Source organism: Macaca mulatta, chromosome 7 (assembly GCF_049350105.2).
Source record: "Macaca mulatta isolate MMU2019108-1 chromosome 7, T2T-MMU8v2.0, whole genome shotgun sequence".
Lineage (NCBI taxonomy): Eukaryota > Metazoa > Chordata > Mammalia > Primates > Cercopithecidae > Macaca > Macaca mulatta.
The window spans coordinates 111148210-111168340 of record NC_133412.1 but is presented as its reverse complement, the minus strand read 5'-3'; positions in this window follow the sequence as shown (position 1 = coordinate 111168340).

Sequence of the window (20131 nt, the reverse complement as noted above, 5' to 3'; positions counted from 1 at the left end):
TCTGGTGCAGCTTAACTGAGTCCTTGTCTCAGGACATCACAAGTCTGCAATCAAGGTATCAGCTGGGCTGTGTTCTTACCTGGAGTTAGAGTTCCTTTTCCAAGCTCATTCAGTCTGGAAAATGTATTTCTGTAACTCCCCAGTGGGTTCACCTGGCCCACTGCCTAGACAGAGCCAATTAATCAAGACAGGGGAATTGCAATAGAGAAAGAGTAATTTACACAAACCCAGCTGTGTAGGAGACCAGAGTTTTATTACTACTCAAATTAGTATCCCTGAGCATTCAGGGATCAGAATTTTTAAGGACAACTTGGTGGGTGGGGGGAAGTCAGTGAGCTGGGGGTGCTGATAGGTCAGGTCAGAGATGGAATCAGAAGGAGTCAAAGCTGCCTTCTTGTGCTGAATCAGTTCTTGGATGGGGCCCACAAGATCGGATGAGCCAGCTTACCGACCTGGGTGGTGCAGGATCTGCAAAATAACTCAAGCACTGATCTTAGGAGCAGTTGAGGGAAGGTCAAAATCTTGTGGCCTCCAGTTGCATGATTCCTAAATCAAAATTTCTAATCTTGTGGCTAATTTGTTAGTCCTGCGAAGCAGGTTAGTCCCCAGGCAAGGAGGTTTGTTTTGAGAAAGAGCTGTTATTATCTTTGTTTTAAACTATAAACTAAGTTCCTTTCAAAGTTTGTTTAGCCTATGCCCAGAAATAATCAAGGACAGCTTGGAGGTTAGAAGAAAGATGGAGTTGGTTAGGTCAGATCTGTGTCACTGTCTCAGTGACAGTTTTGCAATGGTGGTTTCATTTCCTTGTGGTTGTATGATTGAGGGCCCCATTTTCTTGCTAGCAACTGGCTGTAGGCTGCTTTTAGCTCCTAGGGCACCCTCAGAGGCCTGTCACATGCCCCCTCCAGTGGCCATCTCACAGTATTCTGCTTATGTCTTGCAGGCCACCAGAACATCTCACTTTTATCTGCTAAGAAGGAGTCGTATAGAACATGATATAATCACAAGAGTGAGGTCCCATCACATTTGCCACATAATATAACCTAAGCACGGAAGTGACATCCCATTCCTTTGCCATATTGTATTGGTTAGAAACAATGACAGGTCCATTTCACATTCAAGAGAAAGAAGATATACAGGGATATGTCTCACTGGAGTCACTCTAGAGTGTGTCTACCACAGTACCCCATCTGGCAGATGCCAGGAATTTTTGAGAATTATTGCCCATTGTAAAAGCTTTAAGGGATAAAATAATTCAATGAGATGTACTTACAGGTGATGGCAGCATCAACATCTGGCAGAGACTGCAGTGTGGTGATATTGGTTGATATGCTACTTGGTAGTTAAGGATCAGTAAGTTAAAATATTTTTGTGGATGAGAAATACCTGGATGGCCATGTAATGAGTTCCATAAACTGTTTTGATTTTTGCCTTCTCACCTATACCAGAGGAACAGTTTTAAACAAACACACACAAAAAGGCCATGATTCCAGAAATTATCTATTTTCTGCTGCAACTCAAACTTGACATTTTGATATAATCCCTCAGGGAAATTCTTGTTGTTGTTTTTTTAAATGTTATTTCTTCAAATTTTGACATTCAAAAAGATGGCAGCCACCTGTTCTGAAGTAGGTCAGGGAGATGTTATCCAGGGTCATAGGTCCTTATAGGGTTATCCAGGGTCATAGGTCTCCTTATCTCTTCCTTATTTCCTTCACAGTCACCCAGTAGATATCCTTCTTTTCCAATCACTGCATTTATTTGAGATAAATTAGAATTTTTGAGTTCAACTGAGCTCTGGAGTACCTGATTAGTCATCGTCCCAGTATAAGTATCAAATTTTACATAGAATATAGTAAAAAATATCAAATTAATCTTCTTACCATGGTTTCTGTAGGAAATTATTATAGATAGGCTGGTTAATCTGTATTTGTTTACAGACATAATTTAAATACTACATAGGTTACTTTCAGGAACTACAGAGACTAAAGTAAACCAAACATTTTAAGTAAAGAGGTGGAGGAATACACGTAGATTTCCATGAATGAAAACACTTCCATAGTTGGCTTTTCTTTTTATTTTTAGGAGACTGAACAAAGTAAAAGAGGAAAGGGATTTTTAAAGGCCCCAGAATATCTGCAGTCTGAAGATCCATCTTATATAAATACAGATCGCTATCACTATTCAGTTATTCAGATCAATCACTTATACATTTAAAAAAAGAAAGATTGCACTACTGAGAAATGAAATTGAAACTTGAGTGAAACGCTAAGATAAAGCAAAGACATTAGCTGCACCGGAAGTATCTTAAAATCATTCTTAAATAGAATCTAAGCACTAGAATTGCCTATTCCCAGGTCTTAGATGGATAAATGGAAGCACACTGCCTAAAAATGCCATTTACAGTTAATTTTCTCCACAGATTCCTCCTCACACTGAGTTAAAATCTCAACTCTTCCCAGTTAGCCCTTTGACCCTGGGCAAGTTACTTAACTTCTCTGAACCCCAATTTACACATCCATAAAATAGGGGTAATTATACAACCTCTAAAGTTCTCCAAAGTTAAAGAGATATTTTATGCAACTGTTTTAGCGCAATGCCTTGCAGCTACTTAGTGCTCATTAAATGATAGCTGTTATTAATAATAATAGTATATAGAAAAAATGTTTCAGTGAGGATCTTGTAAAGACAAGTTTGTGCTATCTTTTTAACACGGCACGTATAATTTTCTTAGTGATTTTTGGTGATGGGGGTTTTGAGTCTTGAAATACACAAAATAATGCTGATCGGTGTGAACAGTTCTCTATGTGTTAAAATTATGCTGCTTCTCTTTAAAGGCTACCTGCATTTTATGTAATTGAAAAAAGGTTACTTTTTGAAGTTTTTCTCATGACCACTGACATCTCTGAGTCAAAGAAGAAAAACACATGCAGCCACTTTTTAGTACTGGAAAAGAAATTATAATCACTGCATTACCTGTTATTGTTCAAAGACAGCAGTTTGATTTGCCATCTTCTTAATCATATTTTGCATAGTTTGAATTCTCCTCTAAAGCACTGTGTATCTCCAAGTCTTCCTCCTTGTACTCATGCACTTGTTCTCTTCTGCAGTCTCTCTCTTGTTCTCTCTCTCATTTTCTCTCTCTCTCTCTCTCATTTTCTCTCTCTCTCTCTCTCTCTCATTCTCTCACTGAGTGGCAGCTCCCTACACTCCCTCTCTCTCAGCCCCTGTGGATTTGATCATTTCATTATTGAAATGCAGTGTCCTTTGTTCACATCTAAGGTAGATATTAACATTTTTATTGAAAACCAAAGTAATTCACTTACTCTGTGAATTCTTCACTGCTATAAATGACAGAAGAGGCCCTCTCACCAAGTGCAGTCATTTCAGAGGCTTTATTACATTCAAGAAGGAAAAGGTCCAGGTTAAAATGAAGTTAACAGATTTGCTGAAGGGCATGTTTCTACACACCAGAAAGTGTTTCCCTTTCTAATATATTCCACTACTGAACTCTGTGACCTCACTTTACAGAACTGCCTGTCATAAGGTGCTCAACACCCTCTCAACTGCAAAACTCCAGATCTGAACTCTTCACACCTTGGAGTGACAGTTTTTGGGAAACAAACCATTCCACACAAATTGCCCAGGGTAATGAATAATACTCTACTTCTTTCACCTGGATATTTTTCTGAGCCTAGGAACGGGCAGGCAAAAGATGTACTGTGCTGAGTATCAAAATAAAAGGGCCAAACCACAGGGTATTTGCTGGCCTCTGGGAGTAAACAAATTCTATATGCATGGCTCCTAAAAGACCCCTCTTAGAGACCTCCCTGCTCTATTGGTCTGAATTAAATAGTGGCAAAGATCCTCAGTACCACCACTACTTTTAAGAGACATTGGGCTTTTCTGAAATAGCCTGAGCTTCTAGAAGACCCTGTTAGGCCTGTCTCAGAGAATTCCATTCAACATCAGCTAAGGTATCTTAAAACACCTTTAGAAATCTTTTTCCTTTTCACTGGTCTAGTGAGAAAAGGATTGAACTGGAATTCAGGAGACCTAAATTCTAATATTGCCAGATCCATGCTTAGCTTTGGACTTTTCCTCTTCTGAAACACAAGGTTATCAGTGGAGATATAATGGGTGTAACGGTGCCCAACTAAGCTAGTTCATCAAGTACTTATGAGGATCAAATAAGGTAATGCATAAGAAAGCTTCTGATAAAATGTAAATACTATGAATCTAAATGAAATAGGGGGAGCCTCTCATGGCTGTATCGTATTTCCCAATCCTCACTCCAAAACTATAAAGCCCTGGAAAGCAAAGAGACAGGTCCAGAGTCTCCCCTGCATCACCCGCGAGTCATAGCACACACCCTGGCAGCACGTGCAGAGGTTCTGAGTCCCACCACTCAGAAAGGAGGAGCTGTGCCTGGCAAGGATCTTGGCAGACACCTAATCAGGAAGTGCCTGACGCCAGTGGTCCAGGGGAAACTTATGGAGAGAGAGATGGCAAGGTCATGATCAGAATATTCTACTCTTTTCCTTATCTTTCCACTATTCCTGCAGACAATTTTATACCTCAATCCTTGTCTTTGAAGTCATGAAGGTAAGCGCTTTCCATCTAATTTCTCTTAAATCTGGAAACCCAGACAGAGTGAATATACATTTAGCTTTTCTATAAGATAGCGAGGTTACTCTTCAAATATGCACCATCTAGAAGACATGTGGGTTGTAGGAAAGAGAAGATTGGACCTTTCTTAAGGGACATCTACCAGGCATAAAGAGGATGTAGACTTCAATATCAGAGTTCACACTTCGGGGATTTCTAGAACAAGAATGAAACCTAAGACAGAGGCACCTTTGGATGAAAATTGCTTCCCCCATAGCCCAAGGCAACTGTGGTTACTTTATGGGTTTGCTGGTAAAAAATCTTTCAGAAGAGCCCACATCTTCTCTTCAGATTCCTTTCATAAACAAGTGTAGATGCAATCACTGATGGAATGTTCAAACTTGGATAGTCACTAGAACCTTATAACCATTACATGTAGAACTTTACTGTTTATCTATCCTGTCCCATACTTTCCTACCTCATCCTCACAAACCCAATTGAGTTCATTACCTCAATGAATGGAACCACCACATCCCAACTGCACAAATGAAAAAACATAAAATAAAATTTAAAAAAAGTAGGAGTCATTAACTTTTTCCTCAACCTCATGTTCCCAAATGCAAACAGTCATCAGATTCCGATGATTGGACCTCCAAAATACATGTTAACTTCACATTCACTTCTCTTCAACAGACATTTTAGTGAAGGCTGCAATCATTTCTGACTTTGTTTACTTGAATCTAAATTGCCATTGTTTGTAAACTACATTATTATGCTTTGTATCACTGATAAAGAAAATAAAAGCTTCCAATTAATTTATGACATGCCACTAACAGTAAGATGAATCCAGATTTAGATATAATAAAATGTGGAGGGAAAATTGCATGTCTTAAAATTAGTGAAATACAGTACTTGTCAACATCCTAACTGCTATCTCTGCATTTATTCATGCACTCTTCCAGTCCACTCACATTACATCTAGAATGTTCTTTCTATAATAGGACATGTTACTGCTTTTTGCTTAAGACACTTCAAATTATTCTCTATATACTCAGGATGAAATCTAAAACAAGCACAACACATAAGGCCCTGCTCATTTCTCCAGCTCTTGACACTCTGTTTTTCTTACTCTAAACTCCAGCCATGCATAGCAACTTCCAAGTTCTGAAAAGAAAGAAAAAGAAAATGTTCTAGTCAAACTTCAGATATTTGCGCATACACTTCCCTCTGCTGCAATGATATTCTCAGCCCTCTTAACCCCTACCCAACCTTCAGGTCTCAGCTAGCTCAAATCGTCATTTCCTCCAGAAGTTCTCTTTATCTCCAGACCAGGTCTAGATGTCTCTTCTGTGTTCCCATAACACTCTATGTTTAACACACATCATACTCCACAAAAATTCCCTTTCTCTTTGTCTCTCCCTTAAGACTAGAGAGTCCTTGAGATAAGGGAAGATGCTGTAACACTATCATATCCCAAGTGCCTCACATGGTACCTGACAGCTAAATACTTGTTTAAGATTGACAACACATGAGGAACAAATGCGAGTTTACCAGCCAAACAAACACAATAAACAATAGGATTTTTTTAATGAATTCATAATTGTTTAGTTATCTTCTACCTGTCAATTGCCAAATCTCTGTAATAAATTTCTCATCAATGGGATAAATATGCTTTAAATTACAATCATATGGTATTAATCTGTTTTCACACTGCTGTAATGAACTACCTGAGACTGGGTAATTTATTTTTTTAAAAAGAGAGGTTTAATTGACTCACGGTTACACATGGCTGGGAAGGTCTCAGGAAACTTATAATCATGGCAGAAGGTGAAGCAAGGCATGTCTTACATGGCAGCAAGAGAGAGGGCAGGGGAACTGGCAAACACTTTTAAACCATCGGATCTCATGAGAGAACTAATTTACTACCACAAAAACAGCATGGGGGAAGCCATCTCCATGATCCAATCTCTTCCCACCAGATCCCTCCCTCAACACATGAGGATTACAATTAGAGATGAGATTTGGGTGGGACACAGAGCCAAACCGTATCACAAATGCTCAGCTAGTGTTAGATGCTGCCATGTCTTTAGGGAAAATAGCCTCATGTTATAAACTGATACAATTAGGGAACAAGCTTGAAAACAAAACAATCAGAAAGAAAAGCAATGCAAGATAAGTCAAAAAGTGTCTAACTATGTGTAGCAGATTATATTCATTGTTGGCACTCAGATGAAAAAGAGACCACCAAAAACTGGAGCAGTCATAGGATTTATTGAGGATGTTCAACTTGAGCAATCTCTTGAAGGAGGGGTAGAATTTAAATTGATCACGTTTAGGAGGAACTACCTATGAGCTACCAAAAAGAGACCCAACTGTCATTTTATTCAGTGTTTACTGTTTTGGTTGATAAAATATCTCTTTCAGAGACATTACAATCATAATCTTTGGGAAATGAATTAACTCAAGTAATTTAAAATCCATTCTTGGCTAAATTCTCAATTAGATTTATTTTGCTGTCTTTTCATTCTGTCATAGATGTCCTTATTCCTGCTGCATTATGTTGTTATTCAGCTTAGAAAAAAATACAGATAAATCCTGAGGAAGTCTAAGGATACTTATTCTGAAAGTAGAGAATGTCAACAATGCTCAACAGAGTTGTACATGACGCCAGCATCTGCCTGTTTCAGCCAATGTAAGCAACCCATCAACTTCCCAGACAAAAAGTCACAGTGACCTGCATTTGAAGAGGAGTCACACTGCAGCACTTAGTCAAAATGACAAGCATGTCCCTGGTGACTTGATGTTTGAATGGCTGGCCATGGGATTGCTAGGGTGATGGCCTATGGGTCTAATTGGAACTGCAATTGCTCCCAAAGAGCTTTTAAAGGCTGCCTCCATCTGTGTCTTCCCTCTTTCTATGTAAAATATTTTTATTTTACCAATAATATTTCAGTTAAACTAATGATATAGAATTCTGCTCTAATATTAGTTTGTCAAGCACATCACTCACTGGAAAATAGTTTTCAAAATTGGAAGGTGACCCACCACTGCCCTCTGAGCCTGAGACAGAAATAGAAGTCAGGTAAAAACCATGACCAGAAAGAAGTACCTGCAGGGATAATCAGCAGTTGTGTAGGTGAGAAAATGTATGAGGCTCCTCTTTCTGTCATGATAGCTAAAATTGTTTCTTTGTAAATATATCTCTCTCAGTTATGTACTGTTTCTGCGAGCACCCATTTTTCACACAAATTCCATTTCTATAGTCTTTGCTATGAACCTCATTATTACCAATAACTACAAATTCTTCAATATTTTAATTTCAAGTATTCTGTTTTCTAACAACCCTATTTTCCACCTCATTCCCTGTAGAAACTCAGTTTCAACAACCTCATAATGTCATTTTGCAACCCATTATTGACTCGTTCACCTTTACCCTGTCTTTTTGACATCTTCTCTTCTTCCCTTCCTCAACTGAAATTCCATGGCCAATTATTATTATCACTTCTTTGCTTGCACTGCCTGAAAAATCTTTTTACATTTCTTTTCATAAAGGTCTGTTGAAGAAGTTCTTCAAATTCTTTTAGATTTTGTTTGTCTGAAAATTCTCTTACTTTGGTTTTATCCAAAAAGGATCTTTTTACTGGATACAGAATTCTAGGTAGAATGATTTTACTCTTAAAATGTAAAGGTGTCATTGTGTCCCATGGCTTGCATGGCTTTTTATGTGAAGTCTATGGTAATTTATTGTTTTTCTGTACTTACTGTGTGTTTTTTATTTTGTTTTATTTCTTTATCTTCATTATTGATTTCCAGCAATTTGACTTTGATATGCTTAGTGTGGTTCTCTTTTGTTTATCCTGCTGATAGTTCGTTGAGTATATGGGATCTATCAATTTATAGTTCTCATCAACTTTTGAAAATGTTAAGCCTTTGTTCATTCAAATATCTTTATGTTTCTTTCTTCTCTCCTTCTGAGACCCCATTGACATATTTTAGACTTTTTGATAATGCCCCATAGGCCACTGAGGCTGTGTTCGTTTTTTTTAGGTGTTTGGTGTCTGTGCCCTACTTTGGATAATGTATATTACAATGTCATCAAGTTCATTGATTTTTTTTTTCCTGACATGTTCACCTACTTTTTTGAATTTATTGAATTTTTCATTTCTGACACTGTATTTTCAGCTCTAAAATTTTCATTTGGGTCTTTTTTCCATTTCTGTTTCATTAAGTTCATGCTTTCCTTCAAATCCTTGAGTCTCTATACCTTTTAACTTTTAATTTCACATTTCTATTATTTCTGTGTTCATTTGTGGTAGCTGATTTTTTTCTCTTGTTAATGGGTAACATTTTCTTTTTTCTTTGAATTTATGATTTTTAAAAATGATATGCTGGACATTTTGAATTTTTTGTTGAGTTCCATTTTTTTTCTTAAATAGTGCTGAACATTTTTCTATCAGGTAGATAAGTTACCTGAGAATGACCTTGATCATTTTGAGGTTTGTTTTTAAGCCTCAAAAACAAACCTGCTAGGGTTTGTCTAGTTTAGAGTATGTCTGCTAGGGTGTGTATAGTTTAGATCTATTAATATTAGGGTATGTCTAGTTTAGACATAGGGGTATGCTAGGGTATGTCTAGTTTAGACCTATTACTGTGACATGATCCTTCTTGGGTCTCCATTGAATGTCCCAGGTGTTCAGTGAGGACTCTCTGCTTTGCCTGTTTGGAACTCAAATGTCTCCCAGCCTAGCATGAGACAGGGGAACTGCTTTAGCTTAAAGCTTCCCATTTGTTCTTTTTGCAACATCATTTGTGGCTTGGTATTCAGCAAAGAAATCAAAAGGACCGTTACGCAAATTTTGAGTGTTATTTCTTTATTTGTCCTGTAAATTCTAGCTACTTCCACCTCCCTCAACTCCAGTTTTTTCTTCTTAACTCAGTGCAACCACTGTATTCAGGTTGAGCTCTTCCCTGTTTCTGTGGTCCAGAAATGCCTCCAAGCAGAAAGCCAAGGAAATTGTAGGGCTCACCTCATTTGTTTCCCTTCTCTAAAGGTTACAGTTCAACACTGCCTGATGTTCAGTGTTTAAAAACAGGTGTTTCATATATTTGTTCCAGTTTTCTAGTTGTTTATGGTGAAGTCCAGTCCCAGTGTCTCTAACATGGGCATAAGCAAAAGTTTTGAGTATGTTACTTAGAGTGGGTGCCATAATTCAAAAGCTTCATGTCCTCTTCCCCAATACAATGCTCAAGAGGAAACATGAAGAAGTTGTAATCAAACAAATCTGACCTTGAATCTTGGCACCACTACCTACTCCCTGTGTGGTTTTAAACAAGACTCAACCTCTCTGTGTTTCTGCTTTCTGTTCTGTATAATCGTGGTAACAGTAACTATCACAATGGAGGTAGATACAAAGTTTAAATAAAATGATACATATGGAGAGCTTGGCAAAGTCTTTTGCATCTAATTGTAAAATAAGAAATATGTAACCTGAAATCAAAGAGCCCTCTTTTTGGTCTTAAATTTGTCGTAATTAGGGCCTTTGACAAGGTCAGCAGCCTTGTCAAAGAATAAGGCAAAACGAGAAAATAAATAAGATGGTTTTCTCACTGCTGGGAAAATCAATGTGTCTTGTGCTCTCTTCTCCAGGCCAAGACTGGCAGAATCCTGCCATCTGTGTGGTCTTTCAATCTCCATATGATGAGGAAAAGAGAGGCAGGGGCAATCCCACCTGGGCTGAAATGTAAAGGAGAGAAAGGGAGGAAGGGCGTGTTTATATCTACTTCTCCCTCTTAGCTCAGCTTCCTCTTTCTTCTACTTACGCTTCTGCCTCCTCTCTGTCTCTGCCTCTTCCTGGGATGCCTGGCAGTTCAGTCTAGCTTGCTAGAAAGCAGAAAAGGAAAGAGGCAGTCAGCTGTGTGAAGCTTGTCTTCCCTCATCTGGTAAAGTAATTAATTACCTTGTTAGTGGCATGCTATGTGGTCTAAGGAAAGACTCCGTGCCCAGGTTACAAAAGCCACTCTTGCTGAAGGCTCAATTTTACTCTCTGGAAAGGTATTTCATACATTATTTACTTATTAAAGCAAATAATAATATGTAACTTGGAATATAATTAAAAATTTGAGTATATTTTACAATGTTCTGTTTTACAGAAGGTGCTCTGTCTTCAAACACTGTCCATTCTCCCTTTCACTTCATTCACTCACCTTGGCCAGGAGAAAAGCTGCAAAAAACAAGCTAGGAAAGATACATAACTTTTTAATAGATAGAATTTTCCATGAAACAGGTCCACATAGTTTACTCTACTGGATCCTGGTGAATGATCGTTATTCCCACTCTACTTAGACATATTAAGCAGGGGGCCCAAGGAACTGACCCTGGCCTAGAGGATCAATGCTGTGACCCAGTAATGTCATTCAGTTGAATTATTGCTGAGTCCTGCATCCAAAAGAAAAATATTGGCTGCAACATAAAGGATGTTGGTTGCATTTGCATTCTCTTTAGTATCTAAGCATAATTTGATGCTATATCAACCTCTGCCATCTAAAAACCTCCACCCCCGATCCCCACGTTAGTATACACAGGCCTCTTCAAATATCCTAGACTTCACCTTTCTGTTCCCAATATTATTTCTATCTGAATTGATGCTGGAATCCATCTTCTTCAGTACTGGAGGTAACCTGCAGCTCTGACAGTAGCAGACAAGCATGAAATTCTGAATCCTGAAATTCAGTGGAATTAGCCAGTCACTGTTATGTCAAAATTCTGCACTGTCCCAAATCAAATACTGATTCCGTGCCAGGGGATGTACTCAAATCTTGTATGGATTTCCTGTGTTAAAAAGCCATCTTGTGATAGGTTTTTCTCTTAAAAAGCCTGTTACCTGTTCCCTTCTCCCCTTTTCTCTTAGGAAACTAAAAGTAAAAAATACCTTATTTGGAGGTCGTCCCCTTCAATTGGTCTCATCTGTATACGACTGGCCTAACAAGTCAAACTAACTCTTCAATTGACAAAATGGAGCCTTCAAAACTTCTTCAAAGTAACCTCAGAAACCAGTACTCAGAACTCATTCCTAGGACTTGCAGTTTTGGATTTCTCCTACATCTCTGTTTTACTCCTTTTTCTTTTGTAAGGGTTTCTCTTCTTCTTGATGTCTTGGTGTTGAAGTGCCATATGGTTTATTACTTGATCCTCTTCTGTTCTCTATCTATGCTCACTCTTTTGCTGACTGCATTCAGTGTTGCATCTTAAATAAAATCTATGCCAACAACTCCTACACTTATATCTCTATCCCAGACATCTCTTTTGAATGCCAGAGTTATATATCCAACAGCCTACTTAACATGTCTATATAGATATCTAATTAACATCTGAAATTCAACATGCCCACAACTGAACTCATCATCTCTTTCACATCTGCTCCATCTATCACTTTTCCCATCTGAATTAATGGGATTTCTTGGGAAAAAATCTTAGGGTCATCTTTGACTCTTCCTTTCACGTCACACATCTGTCATCAGCATGTCCTACTGGTTCTGCCTTCAAAATGTAAATAGAAACATATTACTTTTCAACACCTGAATTGCCACCCACCAGATCTGCACTATCCTCTTCTCTATCTGAGATTGGTGCCATCACCTCCTGCTGGACTCTGCTGTTACCATTGCCCTCCAGTGTATACACAGCACAGTCATCAGACTAATGCTTTTCGAAGTGTTAATCAGATCATGTAATTCCTCTGCTCAGATTGCTGTGGTGGCTCCATATTTCACTTACAGTCAAAGGGAAAGTCCTTACATCACACTGAAAGATGCTATATAATTTAACTTCATCTCCAACCCACTGCCTCTCCCTCACTCTGTTCCAGCCTGTCTGGCATACTTATATGCCCATCTTAGCACTTTTTGTATCTGCCTGGAATGATCTTCCTCCATGTAGTAAACTCCCTGATCTTGTTCAAGTAATGCTCAAATGTCACTATCTTAAGGAGTCCTATTGTGAACACTTTAAAAACTCTCCACTCTAGTATTGCTAATCCCTCTTACTATGCCCGCATCTCCTTTTTGCTTTCTAGCCTTTATATCCCTCAACATACTATATCATTTGCATATTCACATGCTCCTTGCTTATCTCCTATATTCCCCTGCTGAGAATGCGGGCCCACAGGGTCAGGCATCTTTGTCCTGATGTATCTCAAGTGTCTAGAACAGTGTCTGCTCAAAAAAAAAAAAAAAAAAAAAGTTGTGCTCAAAGGATGTGCTGAATGAATGAATGAAACTGTACAGCAATGAAAACATGGAGCCTTTGAATACTATTGCCGAGACAAAGGTGATTTTAAGCCCCTAGCATGTCACCCTATCATTCTACAGAGTTTATGTTACCCATTTTCCTTTCACCTTCACAGAGTTGTCAGCCTATTTGCCACCATTTGGCTCACATTGACCTTTCCTAAGCATTTGGTAAAAACATGTACTCTTTCTGTCTTGGAAAAATCAGCAATTAAATGACTAATGTATATTATAAACAGTTTAATTATTTTAATTATTCACAGGAATACATTTTGTCTTACCAGCATAATTGTCTTCACAGGCTGCTGGAGAGCCCCCTTCAGGCTGCCCAAAGTACTAGTTATAATTTCTTAACAGAACTCCTTAATCTGAGTTCTTAAGGATATAATAATAAATTTTTAAGAGAGCTCAGTATCCTACTTTGTTTGATTGTGTATTATTTCTTATCATCTGTCACTTTAAAATGCACATTGCTCTGAATAGAGTGTCGGTTCCCTGAGGGCAGGAGGAGGTTTTTCTCCTACTTGTGCCACTAATTCTTAGCACAGTACACAGCACGGGTTGTAGATGCTCAGTGCATATATGTTGAATGAAAGTTAAGCCACCAAAAATAATTTGCCAAAGGCCCCCTCAGAGCACAATCTCATTCAGGAGGCAAGACACACACAGAAAGGAAACATAATATGAAATAGCCAAGCCTGGAAATACAGCAAGTGTCCCTGGAGCACTAAAACTTCTCAGTTAGCTGCACACTGCAGGGCTCCAGGCAACAGTCACGCATTCAGAAAGAATGGAGACAGATCAGAGATACATTTTCTGCTTACGTAACCACCTTCAATATAGTAAGAAAAAGAATACAGTTAAGATGTATAATTAAGAAAAAGAGGGGAAAAGAGAATCATCTAAATATGTATTTCACTTGTTTCTGCTTCTTATCTAAAGACAGAGTTTACCAGACATGTTAATCAAAGCAACATAGGTGGTAAGTGAGGCAAATACTGACTGGAATATTATTTGGCCATAGTCCAAAAAGTATTCTTATGAATTTATTTACTATTCTTTTCAAAGCAAAGTGGCTATTTCATTCATCAATCCTTTTGTTTAAATCATGAAATCTTTGGAGAGTGACATCTAGAGAAAGAATTTTTGACTAAGATTCAGAAGTCACGAATTTTAAGTCTAATTTTGTACCTTTAAGTTGCTATGTGATTTGGGTAAGTCTCTTAACTACCGGCGGATTCAGCTTCTTAGCTATAAATTGAGGGAATGCTCCTAGATAATTACTGAATTCTCTTCAGAGACTAAATTCAATGACAACCCCTCTATAGGTCCATAATCTACCACTGTAAAGCAGGTTACAAATATAATTTTTTAAAAGAGTTAAACTCCAGGTGAAACAATATTTTCATTTATTATCTTTAGGACTTCTGTTCCTTCTCCATGTAACCAAAGGTGAAAGCAGCCTGATGGATGTAAAAGAACAATGCATCATCATTACTATGATTAAATAGAGAGAGACCCAGAGCTGGCTTGCTGCTGCAGAAATCACAAATTAAAACTTTGTTGAGGACACTCATATTCTACAGTCTTTTCCCATAGGAAGTTTCTAGTGATTATTGATCATCTCACATAGAAAAAAAAAAAGACATGTTTATTTTATTTAATCTTAGTTATGTCAGTCAGTTCTTGGCTGAAAGTAAGAAAAGTAAACTCAGCTATCCAAAGGAAAAAAAGATATGAATGATGTAGAAGGCTATCATGGGCTCCCAGGACCAGACTTGGGGAGCAGACAGAAACTCAAAAGGGTTAGGAGGCTGCACAGCATAGGCAGGATTCATGTCCCACCACAGGGACGGTCTGGTCCTCAAGTTTCTCCTGTCCTGAATTTTGTAGTTTCAAAAGTGACATTTCTATAACCAAGCCATATGGGACCCAAGAGAAAAGTGGAAAGCAAAAGACCTACCTGCAGACAACAGTTACAGACAAGAGAAGAGATGAAATGTTCTGCTTTGCTCTGTCCCGCCCTTTCTCCCCTGCTCTTCATTTCTCCTACCTCGTAAACACACACTTCTGCGATAGAATCTTGGAGGGTGAAAATATCATGTGCTTTTGAAATAACAGCTCTGCCTAAGGAAAAGTGTCCACTTAAATATATCTGTATATGCATATATGTACACATGTATGCATACATGCACATATATGTATGTGTGTGCACTTTTATAATACAAATAAGGCATTTAGAAAACAGAGAAAAATAAAAAAGGAATAATTTTAAATCATTCAAAACTTTCCAGCCAGAGATAACCACTGTCGACGTAACATTATATCATTTTGTAGTTAAAAACTCCTTTTCACATCAATGTTTGTTTATTCCACCAAACAAAATTAAGCATGACATGAATTTTACATTGACACATACTCAAATTTCAATAAAAATTTAAAGTGCAGTATTAAAAATATTAAGATGTCTTCTTTATCAAAACTTCTGTGCAAGTTTTATTACAATGCAATGGAAGCAATCAAGCAAAATCAAATGAAACACAAATGGTTCCACTGTAAATAGCAGGCCTGGCACCCTCACCCTAACACTGTGTTAGAAAGTTGTTATGAAACACACAGTAATATAAGTTCTGACTCACTGAATTTTATCACCCAATCTACAAGCATAAGAGCCTTCCCCAAAGCAGCTGTATCTCTAACCCAGATGTTCTGTTGGCGTTCTTTCTTCCTGGGCCACTCTGGTATTCACTGGCAACTTTTCTATATTCCATTTCAGTGCCAATCCACTACCAACCCAGCAACAATGTGGCATTAAACACAAATGATACCCAACAGCACTGTTTGAAAATGGAAATGAGAGTCTTCATTAATTTAGAAAATCCAGAATTACATATTAACATTTTCTATAATAATTTCTCTGCCTGTTAGGTGAGTGACTAAACAAGTACTCACTGCTATAGTATCCAGGCCATTTGCTTGATCATTTCCTCTGGTTAAAAGCAAGTATTTGTTCTTTTAAGCATTTGTTTTGCTTGGGATCCAAAAGTTAAAGAGGTAAGTTTAGATCAAAACAAGTAAGTATCTGTCCACACTGAAATCTTGGAAAAGATGATTCCCTGTGGTTCAATTGTGTGGTCCTCAGTAGCACACATGGGCTAACAGGGTTGTGGGGAGACTGTAGATGATGTTGCTGAAAGAGGCCTTGGCCCAGTTTCAACATAAGAAGTGCTGTTGTTGTTGTTTTTATCCTATCAAATGCTGACATCTTGTTCATGGACCATGTCCTTGCCAGAGCTATACTGTGAGGATATTTAAAATAAGGATATGTAAACATGGCATCTTGATCTCACTATATTTTATCTTCACTCAAATACAACCTCTTGGAACTCTTTGGAAATTCTAAAAAAAGAGATTGGGGGTCAGAGTTAAAAGAATATTATATACTGAAGCGGCAAAAAGATAAGTACTTTTTAAAATCCTCTCTGCCTTAATATATTGTCATCATATTAAAACTAATAATTCGTGATGAAGTCTACCATTGTTGGCTATAAAGGAAGCTTTTAAAATATAGAGTTTAAATAATAATTGCATACGTGTGTGTGTGTGTGTATATATATGGGGGGGGGGGGAGAGAGAGAGAGAGAGAGAGAGAGAGAGAGGCTGCCCTTAGTGTCAGGTTTGATGTGTAATGTTCAAGGGTTATCTGTAATTCATGCTTCACAGCAAGACTGGTCTTTTTATGTCAGAAACCAAGTGCAAGATTGCCTGTTCTTAAGCAAAAATGTGCCTCTTGGCAACTGAATTTAAATTGTGTATTACTCTGCTGTAGTTCAACAACCTGATTATTTTTAGATAGAAATTTAAGGTAAAATGGCACATGGATATATTTAGAGAAGACTGCAGCTGGAGTCCAGCTATCACAGAAAGCATTCTGGCATTTGCTTGGGGAAGATATAGCTTTCAAGGGGCAGGGGTTCAGTAATAGCAGGTCACTAAGAACTGCTGCAGGGAGTCACTGATTCCTGGAAGCAATGACTGGTGTCTTGACACCCTGGAAGTTTTCCCAAATGACTTGGCTAGAGTAGATAAAGCTCAATTTATGCCATTGATCGTATGTATTTTCTTTCTGATCGTGGAAGATGGGAGCAAGAAAGGACACTAGGTTTGATTTGATTTTGCAGGGAATAGAGCAACTTATTAGTCATTCAGTCAAACATCCAACAAATATTTATTGATCATTTACAATGTACCATGCTATTAGATGCAAGAGATACAATGGTGAGGCAAAACAAACATTCCCATGTCTTCGTGAAGCTCAAGGCTTAACAGGTAGGATTAACATTAACCAGATAATCACATAAATAAGTGTAAAGTTGCCACTATGATGAATGCTGCCAATGAATAGTCTAGTGCTATCAGGGCATGTAAGAGGGGAATTTGGCATAGTCGAGATACAGCAAGGCTTCCCTGGAGAAGACACCACTGAAATCAAGTCTGAAAAGTGAGTAAAAATTAATAAATGAAAGGAATTGAGATTATTCTATGTACTCAGAACAACATGTGCCAAAGCCCTGCTGCTGAAGGAGCATGCATGTTTGGGGGACTGGTAGGTCAGTGCAGCTGAAGCAGAGAGAGAGAAGACAGGCTACTATAAGATGAGCCTGAAGAGGTAGGATGAGGTCCACCTTAGAGGAACCCGTACACCATATTGAGGCCTCATATTTTCAGCCATGTAGGCAAAATTGGGGCAAACATACTTTTAAAAGGGATAATGGATCCTTATAAAAGAAATTAAGGTCAATATATATATTCATATGCTACTATTTTGTACAAGAAACTATGCTAGGTCTGAAGAAGTTGCCAAAGGAGTACAGCATCTATGTTCATAATGCATAAGCAGTCCAAGAATAGACAGTGAAATATATTCCATGTTGTCAGAGAACATCTTTAAATGATACAAAGATTTACTGGAGGAAGATATGTAACATGACAAGAGGGAATAGAATCTGGGGAACACTTAATAGAAAAAGGCTAATGAACAGTCAATAGAATTTCTACTAGCAGAAATGGAGAGCGTGGAGCTAGTGCTATTGACAATTATCAATGTGAGCAAAACCAAACAAAAAAGTGGACCATGTCCATTGTCTTTGGGGAGAACAGTAGAAACTTCAGGGAGGTTATATATAGGCACCACATGGAGATGGTGTAACAGAACAATGTCTTACTTTTATATTGTACTGTACACTTTCATTGAGCTCTAACTTATAATCTCGATAGATCTCCAAAATAACACTATGAAAGAAATAGGGAAGCTTTAGCAATTATCTTCATTTTACTGAAATGTAGAGAGTATAAATAATTTGTCCAAGAACACACAACTGGCAAATGATTGATCCACAATTAAAATACAGATGGCAAGTTTCCACTGCTTCACTGATTCACAAATTTCAATCATTCAGAATCCATCTTTATGACTTCACTACATCTGGATATCACTTTACAGTTATATACTTAATGTTTATCTTTTAATTGACTTACTCTTTTTCCTTAAAATTTTTTAAGAGGAAATTTTCTATCACCCCCATAAGTGGAAGTCAATATCATTTGTCAAAAGTTTAAAGGTAATCCACAAAAATAAAGATTTTTTTCAAAGCAAAACAATTTTAGATATCATTGTCTTTAAAGGAGGCTGAGACATGAATATTTACTTGGTTAAAAAGATAGTTTAGCAAGTATTAGAAAAGTGCTAAAAAAAAAAAAAAATCCTGGTGAGAATACAAAGAAGTGGAAACACACAAATGCTCCTGGTAGGTGGAAGTATAAGTTGGAACAACTACATTAGAGAGCAATTTGGCAAAGTTTATAGTATATATCTATAACATAAAAATATTCTTATTTTATATTATACATATAATGTTTAAATCTTTATTTATTTATTTATATGCATTATCTTTAACATAGAAATTCTACTTCTAAATATATATCCTAGAGAAAGGATCAGTGAATTTTCTCAGCAGAAGTCTAGATAATAAGTATTTTAAACTTTGCAGGCCATAGAGTCTCTGTAGCAACTATTTATTTGTGTTGTAGTAGTATAAAAATGACCACAGATAATAAGTAAGTAAATAAGTATGACTGAACTCCAACAAAAACTTACTTATGGATACTAAAAATGTAATTTAACACAATTTTGTGTGTCATGAAAAATTCATACTATGGTTTGAATGTGTTCTCTGTAGTGTATGTGTTGGAAATTTAAGCCCCATTCCAACAGTGTTGAGAAGTGGGGCCTTTAAAAGGTAATTAGGTAATGAGGGTTCTGCCTTCATGAATGAATTAATGTTGCTATCATTGGAGTGCATTCATTATCACAAGAATAGGTTTGTTATAAAAGTGAGTTTGGCCCTCTCTTGCTCTCTCTCAATGTGATGTCTTCCTCCATGTTATGATAAAGTAAGAAGGCCCTCACCAGATGTGGCCTCTTGATTTTGGGCTTCCCAGCCTCCAGAACCATGAGCCAAATAAATTCCTGTTCATTATAAGTTACTCAGTCTATGGTATTTTATTATAGTAGCACAAAACAAAGACAATTAGTCTTCTTTTGATCTTTTCTATCTTTTAAAAATATAAAATCCATTCTTAGCTCAATGGCTGTACAAAACAGGTGGCAGGCTGGATTTTGCCACCTGGATTTCAAATTCCATGGACTCCTGGACTTCAAATTTGACTTTGTGTCAAGCAAGTCCATCAGTATGATTTTTCCCAACAACGTGTGCTCACTTTGTGTCTCTGTGTCACATTGTGGTAATTCTTATAATTTTCAAACTTTTGCATTCTTATTATTTTTATGGTGGTTTGTGACCAGTGATCTTTGATGTTACTATTGTAAGTGTTTTTGGGTCCCAGTAGTGGTACTCATATTATACAGCAAACTTCATTAATAAAGGCTGTATATATTCTGATTGCTATACCAACCAACCATTCCCTCATCTCCCTCTCTCTCCTTGGGCCTCCCTAATCCCTGAGACACAACAATGTTGAAATTAGGCCAATGAATAACCCTGCAATGGTCTCAAGTGTTCAAGAAAGTGTTTAAGAAAAAGAAGGGGATTCACATCTCTCATTTTGAATAAAAATCTAGAAAGAATTAGGCTTAGTTTTGAGGAAGGTATGCCAAAAGCCAAAGTAGACTGAAAACTGAGCCTCTTGCACCAAACAGCCAACTTATGCATACAAA